At 38.2% G+C, this 11,965-nt stretch overlaps 1 pseudogene; it reads right to left on the minus strand.

Moving 5' to 3' along the window:
• Positions 1–9,564, minus strand: part of LOC133657510 (peripheral plasma membrane protein CASK-like) — a 101,846-nt pseudogene extending 92,282 nt beyond the window's left edge.
• Between the last annotated feature and the right edge of the window lie 2,401 nt (positions 9,565–11,965).

The raw sequence follows: 11,965 nt of genomic DNA on the forward strand, positions 1-11,965 counted from the left end.
AGCAAGGGAAAATGTGTGACGGGGCAACTGGCAACTCAAGTTAACTGTGCAGGGATGAATCGCTTTGCTCATGGGCACCTTAACAATGGAACAGTTCTAGAAGACTAGTTCCTCTCTAGTCAACAAAACACAATCATTTTGGTCAACTGCAGGATTCTAACCTGCAACCCTTGGTTGCGCAAACCAAGTCCTGAAAGACAGACTTTTTTTTTTTTAAATGTCAGTTTCTGGTTGACGTTGCTCATCCCAGAATCCTTGTGTCTATGAGCATCTAAGAGCTGATAATAAAAAAACATCCCACAGGAAGAATGGTTCTGGAGACAAAGAACAACTTCATTACTTCTGCCAACAAATCAACTTGGGCTGTCTCGATACTACTTTTACACTTCCAATACGACATCAACATCGGAGCCTTGATTACTTTACAGGCCGATACCGATATTGATCAGATACAATACCAGTATCATACATATTTTATTATTTTGTAGTGAAGACTGTTAGACCCCTTTTCATCAAGAAAAATGACTCAAACAGAGAACAACGGTAGGTTTGAGAAACACTATTCTATTTCATATTAATCGTCTGGAATGGATTTATGCTGTCTTTAAATTTAAGTTGAGTGGTAGTTGTTTTTTTGGAAACACCTAGTGGCCACGATAAGTCATTAAGTTAAGCATGACACAGTAGGTTGAATGATGCAGGCACGTTTGTAACTGAATACTTTCTAATATGCTTCGTCTTGGAGACACATCTTTAAGTAATACGCAACTATAATTATTTGATACTTGTTTATATTGATACATGTCTTGTTTTAGACTGCAGAGTACTCAATTCAGGGCACTTTAGGTCAAGCTTGTGTGCTATTGTGCTTAGCTGTTGTGTAGCTGCTAGTTCCTAGTAGCCTATAGCCTACCATGTTTACCTTTTGTAAATAAATTCACCAACATACAAAAAAAGACCAACAGGGCTGTACGCTAAGCTTTTTTTACTAAGAGCACAGGTGTGATTAAATGAAAAAATGTAGCTCAGGAAAAAATTAAGAGCAGTTAGTATGGAATGTATAAAACACCCAATTTTACTATTAACATTCAAACAATGTACACAGTAACACACACTAACACACTCATACATATAAACACAGTGGTTTCATAAGGCCTAATGCAAAACTCAATTAAACATTCCTGTCCCACAGCTTTTTACAGAGCGACACACGATATCAGTCATATAAAATGACTGGCATCACATCACATGCAATTAATTATTGATCATAATGCTACTTATAGACATGCCAGCATGACCAGTGATATTGATAGGTTTTCAATGTAGTGAGTGCCCAGAACCCACAAATGGTGATTTGTATCAGTCCTTGGAAAATTCAGTGGGATCCCACAAAAAGTGGCTGTTTGCAACTTTTGTGCACATGCCTAGAGGGCGCTAACTTTCCAAAGTATTTTAAGCGTTATATCCCGCCCACATAGGGCTTTTAGCATGTAATGACATAACTATGTCCGTACGTAACATATGCACGCGCATTAGCTTTGTGAGTTGACTGCAAATTGTTATTTGCTTTTCTTGGACTGTTTTTGTATGTATGCACACGCTCCCTGCGGTGAGTGACAAGCAAGAACGCCAAACAAATTCCTCAGACCAATTGGCAATTTTTATTCAATATACTGTAATTACTAAATATGAAGAATATGGACACTTACACAATAATGTTATGTTAAACCACTAATGGTAACATAACCTAGCCTGTGGTGTTCTTGGTATAATTTCTGTTTGAAAGATGTAATTGAAAGCAAGTTGCAAACTGCTAAGCCCATTTATCATATCATTTATTTATCATATATTTAAAATTATGTATTTCTTTCTAGTTCTAATATTCTTATTTTTCTAAAAATGTTGTATTGAATTCCTTAGGTGGTGTTATGTTATGTGGTTATAAGAACAGATGGATTAATTTATGTTGAAAATGTAAACTGTCACGAGGTCATGACATATATAATTCTAATTTTGTAACAACATAAATAACACCTTAATACATTAGGAAATATAAAAAAATAACCAAAATATCATTAGAAGTGCTGATTTTACCACAAAAAAACATTCTTAACCGCAATTGATGTCACTGTTTTGCTAAGAATAGCACAAATGTTAAAGTACACAAAATTATCATCTGAAAAGTGCAGATATTTGCTTGTGGTGTTGATGAGCCACAGCCTGAGAAAAGAAGAGACAGAGACCAAAGTTTGTAACGGTGACGTTGAAATACTATCACTGGGCTGATCATTAGCCTTGAAAGCACAAAATATAAACTTTGATAGTCTGCTGACCACCAATAATCACTTCTATCTCTTTCTTTAGTGGCATTTCTGTGTTCTCTTTCCCTGCTTCCCATCTCGTCAGAAGCAGCATGTATGGCAGACGCCATCTAGCAAAACAAAACAGCGGCCGCCATTTAGAGTATCAGACTGTTTGTTATTTCATTGCAGCACATCCGCTAAACGTTAAAACGCCATCATCATGAATGAGCAGAATATTGAGCAATGGAAACATGGGTTTATTTACTATCAAAGTTTCTATCTTTTGTTGTTGAACTAAAATCCGTGATGACTGGCTAGTTGTTTTGGCAGCAGCTAATCTGGCATGTCGCGAGAGCGGCGATACTGTGTACATGATGCGCAGAGAGTTGAAATGGCATCTATGGTCTGTTGACAAAAAGGTTTCTTTTCCCCAAATCTTATTCCATTTGATCCACTTCTTATGGATTTATTTTCGGAGCAAAATAAGAATGAAAGGGTTGAAATCCGTACTCGCACGAGTGCTACTTTTTTCTTTTTTCTAGTCGCACGACCTATTTTTAGTTGCAAATGCGAGTAAATCGGTCGCACTGTGCGGCTCTGACCAACCTTGTGTACTTATTGGAGAACATTTAGATGTTAACCGGCTGATTATATCTGATATTTTAGACATACCGTATTTTTCGGACAATAAGTCGCTGTTTTTTTCATAGTTTGGCCGCGATTTATACTCAGGAGCGACTTATGTGTGAAATTATTAACACATTACCGTAAAATATCAAATAATATTATTTAGCTCATTCACGTAAGAGACTAGACGTATAAGATTTCATCGGATTTAGCGATTAGGAGTAACAGATTGTTTGGTAAACGTATAGCATGTTCTATATGTTATAGTTATTTGAATGACTCTTACCATAATATGTTACGTTAACATACCAGGCACATTCTCAGTTGGTTATATATGCGTCATACAACATACACTTATTCAGCCTGTTGTTCACTATTCTTTATTCATTTAAAATTGCCTTTCAAATGTCTACTCTTGGTGTTGGGTTTTACCAAATAAATTTCCGCAAAAAATGCAACTTATACTCCAGTGCGATTTATATATGTGTTTTTCCTTCTTTATTATACATTTTCGGCCGGTGCGATTTATACTCCAGAGCGATTTATACTCCGAAAAATACGGTAACCGATATAATCCCATACTTGTTTTTTGCTGATATGGGACCAATATTCAATATCAATAGCGGATCAGGACACCCCTATTATACCAAACCAACTATAATCTCTGGAACACAATGCTTTGCTCGACTGTGCATCACTAATGCCAGAACAGAAACATCTGGGATTTTGTTTTCCCTAGCAGGTTATTGTCGTCCGAATACAACATGACATCTGACCTGCTTGATCGGCAATTGTGCAAGTAAGGCCCGTGCAACCAGAGAAAAATTTTATTTAGTCTGTGTGTCACCATTGCATTGCTCCACTGAGCATGATATACAAACAATGAGGAAAAGACAATAAACTGGCCTCATGCTAAATTCCTAATAAAAATGAATATATCAAAATCTACATTATTTAATTAATGGCAACAAGACAATGAAGACTATCCATTGGATCATGTTTTTGATGACCCAGCTATCGAAAAGGGGTAAAGAAACTGACTGAGGTTAAAAACAGAGTGCTGCTGTCATTGCCTTCTAACATTATTTATATCCTCAGCCTCAGGGCCATCCCACTCCCTACTCTGCTCATATCCATTGATCTGGCCACAGACTGCCTTCCCCTCACGCATCTGGGCTCAGGAAAAATGGTCCCTCCCTTCTTCTTGCGACACATCCCAAGACACCGGGACTCACCACAAAGATCCATCGACTGCACTTTGACAAAAGAATGATAGTAAAGGATTTGCTGGATTGTAGAGCCTTTTCTGCGAATTACTTCTTTACAAATGCTGAAACTACCACAGCCCACTCTTGTCTTTTCTTATCCAACTCCATTGATGAGTCAGTTAGTGGAGGTGCAAGGCCATTTTCCAGAACCTGCCTTTAATTTAGCAAAACCTTAGGATGTGTGCTGATCATTACACCTATGGTGAGTTGTGCTCCCTAAGGCGACGGCTGTTCAGTGGACAGCTTATAGTATTTCTACAACAAATTCAAACAATGTACAGGCAAAATACCTCAATCGATCGGTAAGATTTGGTCATCTCAGGGCATTCAATTGATCGCAACTGGACTGCTTGGTTTGTCTTGGAAGACGTTTCGCCGCTCATCCGAGTAGGCTTTATCAGTTCCAAGACAAACCAAGCATTCCAGTTGCGATTGATTGAATGCCCTGAGAGGACATTGACCTGGATGAATGAGAACCTTCATAGACACGTAAGAATTGGTCAATTGACAAATGAGGATCAGTTTAAAATGTGCCCTGTGATTGGCTGGCAGCCAGCCTCGTGTTTACTCCTTCCGCTGTATTTATTGTGTAGCACACCAAACGCCTGCTGGCATGCAAATAGTGACTGCACTACCGAGTTTTGGGGGGGTTCAGTAAATGCCTTGCTCAAGACAACATCAACAATAGTCAGGAAGGCAGATATTATCTCCCCGAACAACTAGTTGCAAAGTTCTGTCCGCAGGTTCAAACCATCCATCCTATATTTCGTTCAGGATTTGAGCTGCTGCACACCCACACAACTTGAAATATTCAATCAATAATTAATGTTCTACGATATTCCTGTTCAGACTGCCAAGGGAGCTGGAGCTTATCCCAGCAGACTTTGGGTGAAAAGCTAGACACACCTTGCACTTGTCACGAGTCAATCACATTACAGTAGGGATGGGCGATATAGCCTAAAATCTATATCGCAATATATATTGATGACTCTATTACAATAACTATATATACATATATATACATATATATACAGTATATATATACACAGTATATATATATATATATATATATATATATATATCACAACATTGTATTTGGCATAGAAGTGATGATAGAAAATATTTTTAAACAGGTAACAAAGGCTACAAATTTACCTGCTGTCGTATGCGATAACATATTGCGTCATTTACAGTTGTATTATTTCCTCAGAACCATTACTGATCTACTTGCTAGCAAGCTCATGTCGAGATGTTTTTGAGCAAGACACCGAACCCCTAACTGCTCCTGATGGGTTATGGTTTGCGCCTTGCATGGCAGCTTCCACCATCAGTATTCCACAAATGTGTTGTTCTTAATGTGCAATGACAATAAGAAGCCTATTCTATTCTACAAACTACTTGGTATGCTACTTCAGAGCTAGATTAGCTAGAATGTTGATGTGATGAAACATTCTAAATTGTTTACTGTGTTTACTTAGACACAGGACAGCTGCGGAGGAGACGATGCGGCGACAGAGCGGAAAGGAGGTGGCAACGTCATCATTCTCGGGTACTATGGCAGCTTACTTCGTCCCATTGAAACGACAATGCCGGAGTTTTCAGACATTCCCACTCTAGAACCAGTTTTCAAAAACATTCATTTCAGACAACCAAAAAAGCAGTTTGCATGGGCTGAAACAGTACATATCTTCACCGTTTCCACTTAAAAACAGTTCTGTAGGGACAGGGCCCTAGGTCAACATACTGTGTTGTTTCGACGCCTTGAATCTGATGTTTTGAAAACAGTTGTTTTCACAGTTGTTTTCTTGTGACAACTGACCCCCGGCTGAGTGGACAACCAGGACAGTTGTAAACTAATCAGTGGAATCTCACTGGAAACCAAATGTGCTGTCACATGATTCTTGCACATGTTCCACAATATTGTGGGTATAAAGTCACATCTAGATGTAACGGTTAATCAATATGTCGATATATATTTCTTAGTTTCAACTACATCAATCTGTGAACAGCAAGTTTGCCTTCCGGAAGATAGGTTTTATCCAACAAGTTTTTAAAAGGCAATTCATCGATTTTATCCATATTAAGAAAAAGAAAACATTGGATTTAAGACCGGCAGACTTTATATAAAGTTTAGCACTTTTAATGATATGGACGTTAAACGTTATTCAAGTCTGCCTGCCTGTGGCGTCATCGCCATCAGTCGACCAAAAAAAAAATAAAGAAGATAAATATGTTGGACAAGAAAAGGTCAAAACAAATTAGCCACAACACAAAAACGCTCAGCTAGAGCACAATTGCAAAAGCCACAACAAAGACGAACGCCATAACAATAATATCAAGCTGCACCACAACTTTAAGCAACAAAGGACGTGGCAGACAAAACTTGAAGTGACAGCGGAGCGAGTTACAACTACGGACCGACTTACGGAGGCAGAAAGTTGAAAACAGTGTAATGTATGTAGTTGTAAAAGTAAGCAGTAAACAAGCTCAACACTAAACAAACTTTTAATGACAATAAATAAATAAATAAAAATAGCTGCAGTGTGTCGGTGTCTTGTTTGAGTTTGAGTTTTGTGGGAATACAGAATTTGTATTGTTGCTGTAGGAGCACTTGCATTCAGAGAAGAGGCGCTACACTTCCATGTTTCACACATTATTAACACAAAATGTGGATTGTTACTAACAGGCTTTGATTGTCAAAGATGTTTGGTAATGTAATCTGCGATATTTATACCTGAATAAATGCTTCTGATATTCTTTACATGACATGTTGTACAAGTTATTGATATTCATATCGCTGCATGACAATGTTTTAACCTTCTCTATTTACTAAAAAAAACAATATTCAGCCTGCTAAACATTCTGTAATTGAGGACTCAAACAGAACATGTTTTAAAAAGATATACACTTTATTTTAGCCTGACACAAAAATCCCCTCTACATTACTCAACAGATGTACTAGCATTTATTTTGGTAGAAATATCAAAGATTATATTACAAAACATCTTTGACAAAGCATGATCATAATGTAAGACATGTTTATTTTGTTACTGTAGTTTGACGGGCTGTAAAATGTGTGACTGGTTTGAGAAGGTGTCTTGACACGTTTTGGCGACAGACGTGATTGTTTGCAATACAATCCTGCCTACCGTCGTTCATTTCTGCTGAGTTTTTAAGCCATTTTACTTAAGCAGTTACAGTAAATATCGACATTTTATGTTATTAATGCTAACTTTAATTGAAACACGGAAGTTAAGCTCCAACCAACTTTCACCAGGCGTTTGCTTTAGTGAAAACGAATCACGGCGAAAATTTGTCTTTACTTGACGGGAGAACGACTCGCAATGGCTTTGGCCATGGCATTTTCATATTGTACCCTTCTCTTTGTCCATTTCTGCTCGCTATTTTACCTCTTGTGGCTCAACAGTGACCAGTAAGTAAGTACATTTTATTTATAAAGCGCTTTTCACAGATTAAAATCACAAAGCGCTGTACAAAACATCTGATCGCTCTCTCTCTATGTCCACTACTTGCTGTACATATCCTACCAAGTCAGTCCTACACTGTTTCAATGTCCATTTCTCTGATGATGCAATTGTTGATGACTGAAGTGTTGATATCAACCAAACCTACCACCCCCCCCTCCCCCTCCCCCTCCACATCCCACACCCCGGATTGTAAATAATGTAAATAATTCAATTAGGGCTGCAACTAACGATTAATTTGATAATCGATTAATCTGTCGATTATTCGATTAATAATCGGAACAAAGAGACAAACTACATTTCTATCCTTTCCAGTATTTTATTGGAAAAAAACAGCATACTGGCACCGTACTTATTTTGATTATTGTTTCTCAGCTATTTGTACATGTTGCAGTTTATAAATAAAGGTTTATAAAAAAAATTATTAAAAAAAACTGCCTCTGCGCATGCGCATAGCATAGATCCAACGAATCGATGACTAAATTAATCGCCAACTATTTTTATAATCGATTAGTTGTTGCAGCCCTAAATTCAATGTATATACTCTGATGAATATCTTGTGTGATTACTGTATTATGATGATAGTATATATCTGTATCATGAATCAATTTAAGTGGACCCCGTATAAACAAGTTGAAAAACGTATTCGGGTGCTACCATTTAGTGGTCAATTGTACGGAATATGTACTTCACTGTGCAACCTACTAATAAAAGTTGCAATCAATTAATCAATCCACATCCCACACCCCGGATTGTAAATAATGTAAATAATTCAATGTATATACTCTGATGATTATCTTGTGTGATGACTGTATTATGATGATATTATATATCTGTATCATGAATCAATTTAAGTGGACCCCGACTTAAACAAGTTGAAAAACTTATTCGGGTGATGCAATTGTTCACCTCAGACGCTTCACCATTTAGTGGTCAATTGTACGGAATATGTACTGTACTGTGCATTCTACTAATACAAGTTCCAATCAATCAGTCAAAAAACAGGGATGCCACTGGACACAGTAAGATTCCATCCATCATGGAAGTGCACTGGTGAGGTGCAGGGACTACCATGCAAGTTGCAAACACACGTCGGTACTCACTTGCCAATCACTTCACACAGCTCGTAGACATCCTCAAAGAGCACGTCGTCGTCCGCCATGGTCCAAAGGGTGAAAGGGGGATGCTCTCTGCAGAGAGCCCCGTTTGCAAACAGTTAAGGGTGTGCACAAGAGCTTCTAATTAATAACAGATCGTTGACACTCGGTAATGTGCACGTCTTAATCAATCACAGCGAAAAGAAAGGCAGTGGTCGCCCAAAGACTCCCAAGTTCGCCCGTCCCACCTTTAATGGGGCTGAGCGGGCTAGCTAGGTAGCTAGCGGGCTAACAGTAATCACAGACAGGACCGCAGGGGGTGGAGATTGTCCTCCTTTGCAGGGAAAAAAATCGCATGCCTGGGGTCAGCATTGTTTCACCGAGTGCAAAGTACTTGACATCAACAAAGTCTTCCAGTCCATGCCGAGGATCTGAGCTCCACCGCGGAGCTAAGGTGGCTTTGAAGACGCTTGACTTTCTGGGCTCCTGGGCTAGCTGGAGATGGAATGGCCGGTTGGTTGCGCCCAGCACCTCAGACGCTTCACCCCGCCATAACCGCCTCTTATGTACGGTTAATCCAACCTTCCCGAGCCCAAATGGAAGACCTCCGCGTTCATGTCAATGACAACGCCGCGGCGTGAGCCTCGTGTGTGTTGCAGAACGTTTCATCCGCCGCTAGTCGGATGCTGCTCCCTCCGAGTTCCACAAATCTGTCGCCCAAGAAGCTGGTGAGCCAAAATGGCGTCCGAGCGACCGCTCCATGTGTATCGTTTGGCTGGCGTTAGAGCCAAGATGGCGTCCGCGAGGCGTCTGAGTTCCAAGCAACGGTTCCATCTTGCCAGCGTCGTGTCTTCCGCGCATGCGTGAACATTCCCGCAGCTCCCCGGCTTACGTCACCTTTTCCCCATCGCTTCCAAACCTCAACCGCTTTTGTAAAATACATCGTTTTGCTGACTGTATGTTCAGTTACTGTATGTGTTTTCCGAACAACTATATTCTTTTTTTTTAAATGACATGTGGTCACGCGTTGTTTGATTGGACTATGCTGCCAGCGATCACCGAATTCCCATGGGTCCATAGGGAGTTTCCTCAGAAAAAATGTAATGTGGGGAATTTTTATTTTTTGACGTACTGTATTGTGTCCGAGACACAAGTTTAAATTGAATCGTACAATATGAGTCTTTATTTGTAAAATAAATAAGGAAGCACAGCTCATTTGCAGTATGGCTGTGCTTACGTCGGCTAGTATCAACATCGATGGTATCAATACCACCAGATCGATACATTCGTGATGAGATCGTTTTTAGTTTCCCTAGTCTATATTGATTGTCATATTTTCATATGTGTTTGTTGGTTGTTGTTAATATTGGTATATATACCATTAATATTTTTATATGTGTATAAAAACTATCTTTGGACACAGAAAGGTGTTATAAAGACAAAATGCCAATGAATTACCATGAATTGAATTACGTCAGGGGTGTCCAAACTTTTTCCACTGAGTGCCGCACATGTAAAAATGAAAGCATGTGGGGGCCATTTTGATATTTTTCATTTTCAAAACATTACAAAATATATGGATTTTTTATTTATTTTACCTTTAGGGGTCCCGGGGACCATAAAGGGTCTCAGTCATTAAAATGTTAAAAAATAAGTCCAATTATTATTTTTTATTTAACGCTTACAGTTAATCTCTATATCAACTTCAAGTTCATATAAAGTGATAAAATGAAAATTGTATGGCTTTTCTGTCAAAAACAACTTTGTTTTTTTTATAGTAAAACTGAAATATGCAGTATTTAGTAATTAGAGCCCTAAAAGATCAATAATGCAGGACATCATTGATTTTAATTCTTTAATATTTTTTAGTAATCACAGTGAAAAGATAAATACAATACCACTAAATATATTTGGGTTCCAAAAGGTGCCCCACTCATAAAGTGATACATTTTTATTAGGTTTTTCTTTTACTTTCAACACTTAAGTTACAAGATCAACTTCAGATATATCTGTCGATTTTACATTTGAACTATTATTTTGTTTGTTTTATGCTCTTTTGTCAAATAAAACTTTGATGTTTTTATATGGCATCTACACAATATATGCAATATTTACCGCATAAGACAATTTAAAGTGAAATATTTGAAGTAACTGGAGCCTTGAAAATAATTCATTATAACATGGATTTTTTTGTCATTATTATTATTTTTTGAGCAATGGCAAAACAATTTAAAAAAAGACAAAATAAAAAAAACAGCCTGCATGGCAGCATTGTGTCAACTTGTTCTCGTTAGATTTCACCTCATTCCACTTTTTTGAATGTTCTTTGTTTATTTTTGCAATAGCTGTTGACAGAGTTAAACGAACGGTACCCAAGAACCTAAACTAACACTGAATGAGGAGCAAACAAATACGCAGCAGGCGGCAGGTAATGTGAAAAGGGAAGAACAAAAATTTATTAGCACCTGTGCAGCACATATACAATCAGGGCATGTCACGTGACCAGCAAGTGGCCAATCAGTCATTGAGAGCACAAGAGACAATACGTCAACACTCCCACTAGCTCTCATACTGTTAACATCATCATAAAAATAAAAACATTTGAAACAAAATCAAAAATCACATGTCATAAATCACATGAATTATTCTCCAAACATAAAGCTTGAGAATTTCGACAATTTGCATTTGGTTGCAGGCTTTGTCATTACATCTGCTACCATTTGATCTGTGGGAAGATATTGTAGACATATTTTACCATCATTCACAGCTGATCTGACAAAATGATATTTTATGTCGACATGTTTGCATCGCTGTCTGTTTACAGGATTCTTGGCTAATGCAATTGCACCCTGGTTATCCTCATAAACCTTTGGTGTAGCAGACTGACTCCCATCAATGCCATTTAAAAGTTGGACTAAATACATACATTCTTGTGTAGTTGCAGCTAAGGCCATATATTCTGCCTCACATGTTGACAGTGCAACTGTTGGTTGCTTTTTGGTCTTCCATGAAACCAAAGGACCATTTTCACACAAGCTTATACAATATCCAGTTGTACTCCTTCTATCAGTGGCGTCAGTCGCCCAATCGGCATCACTGTAAGCATGTAGACTCAAACCATTTTCACAATATTTGTAACACAAAACTTTGTCTGTTGTACCTTTTAGATATCTCAGCACATGTTT

The sequence above is a fragment of the Entelurus aequoreus genome, linkage group LG01, assembly GCF_033978785.1.
Source record: "Entelurus aequoreus isolate RoL-2023_Sb linkage group LG01, RoL_Eaeq_v1.1, whole genome shotgun sequence".
NCBI classification, from domain to species: Eukaryota; Metazoa; Chordata; class Actinopteri; order Syngnathiformes; family Syngnathidae; genus Entelurus; species Entelurus aequoreus.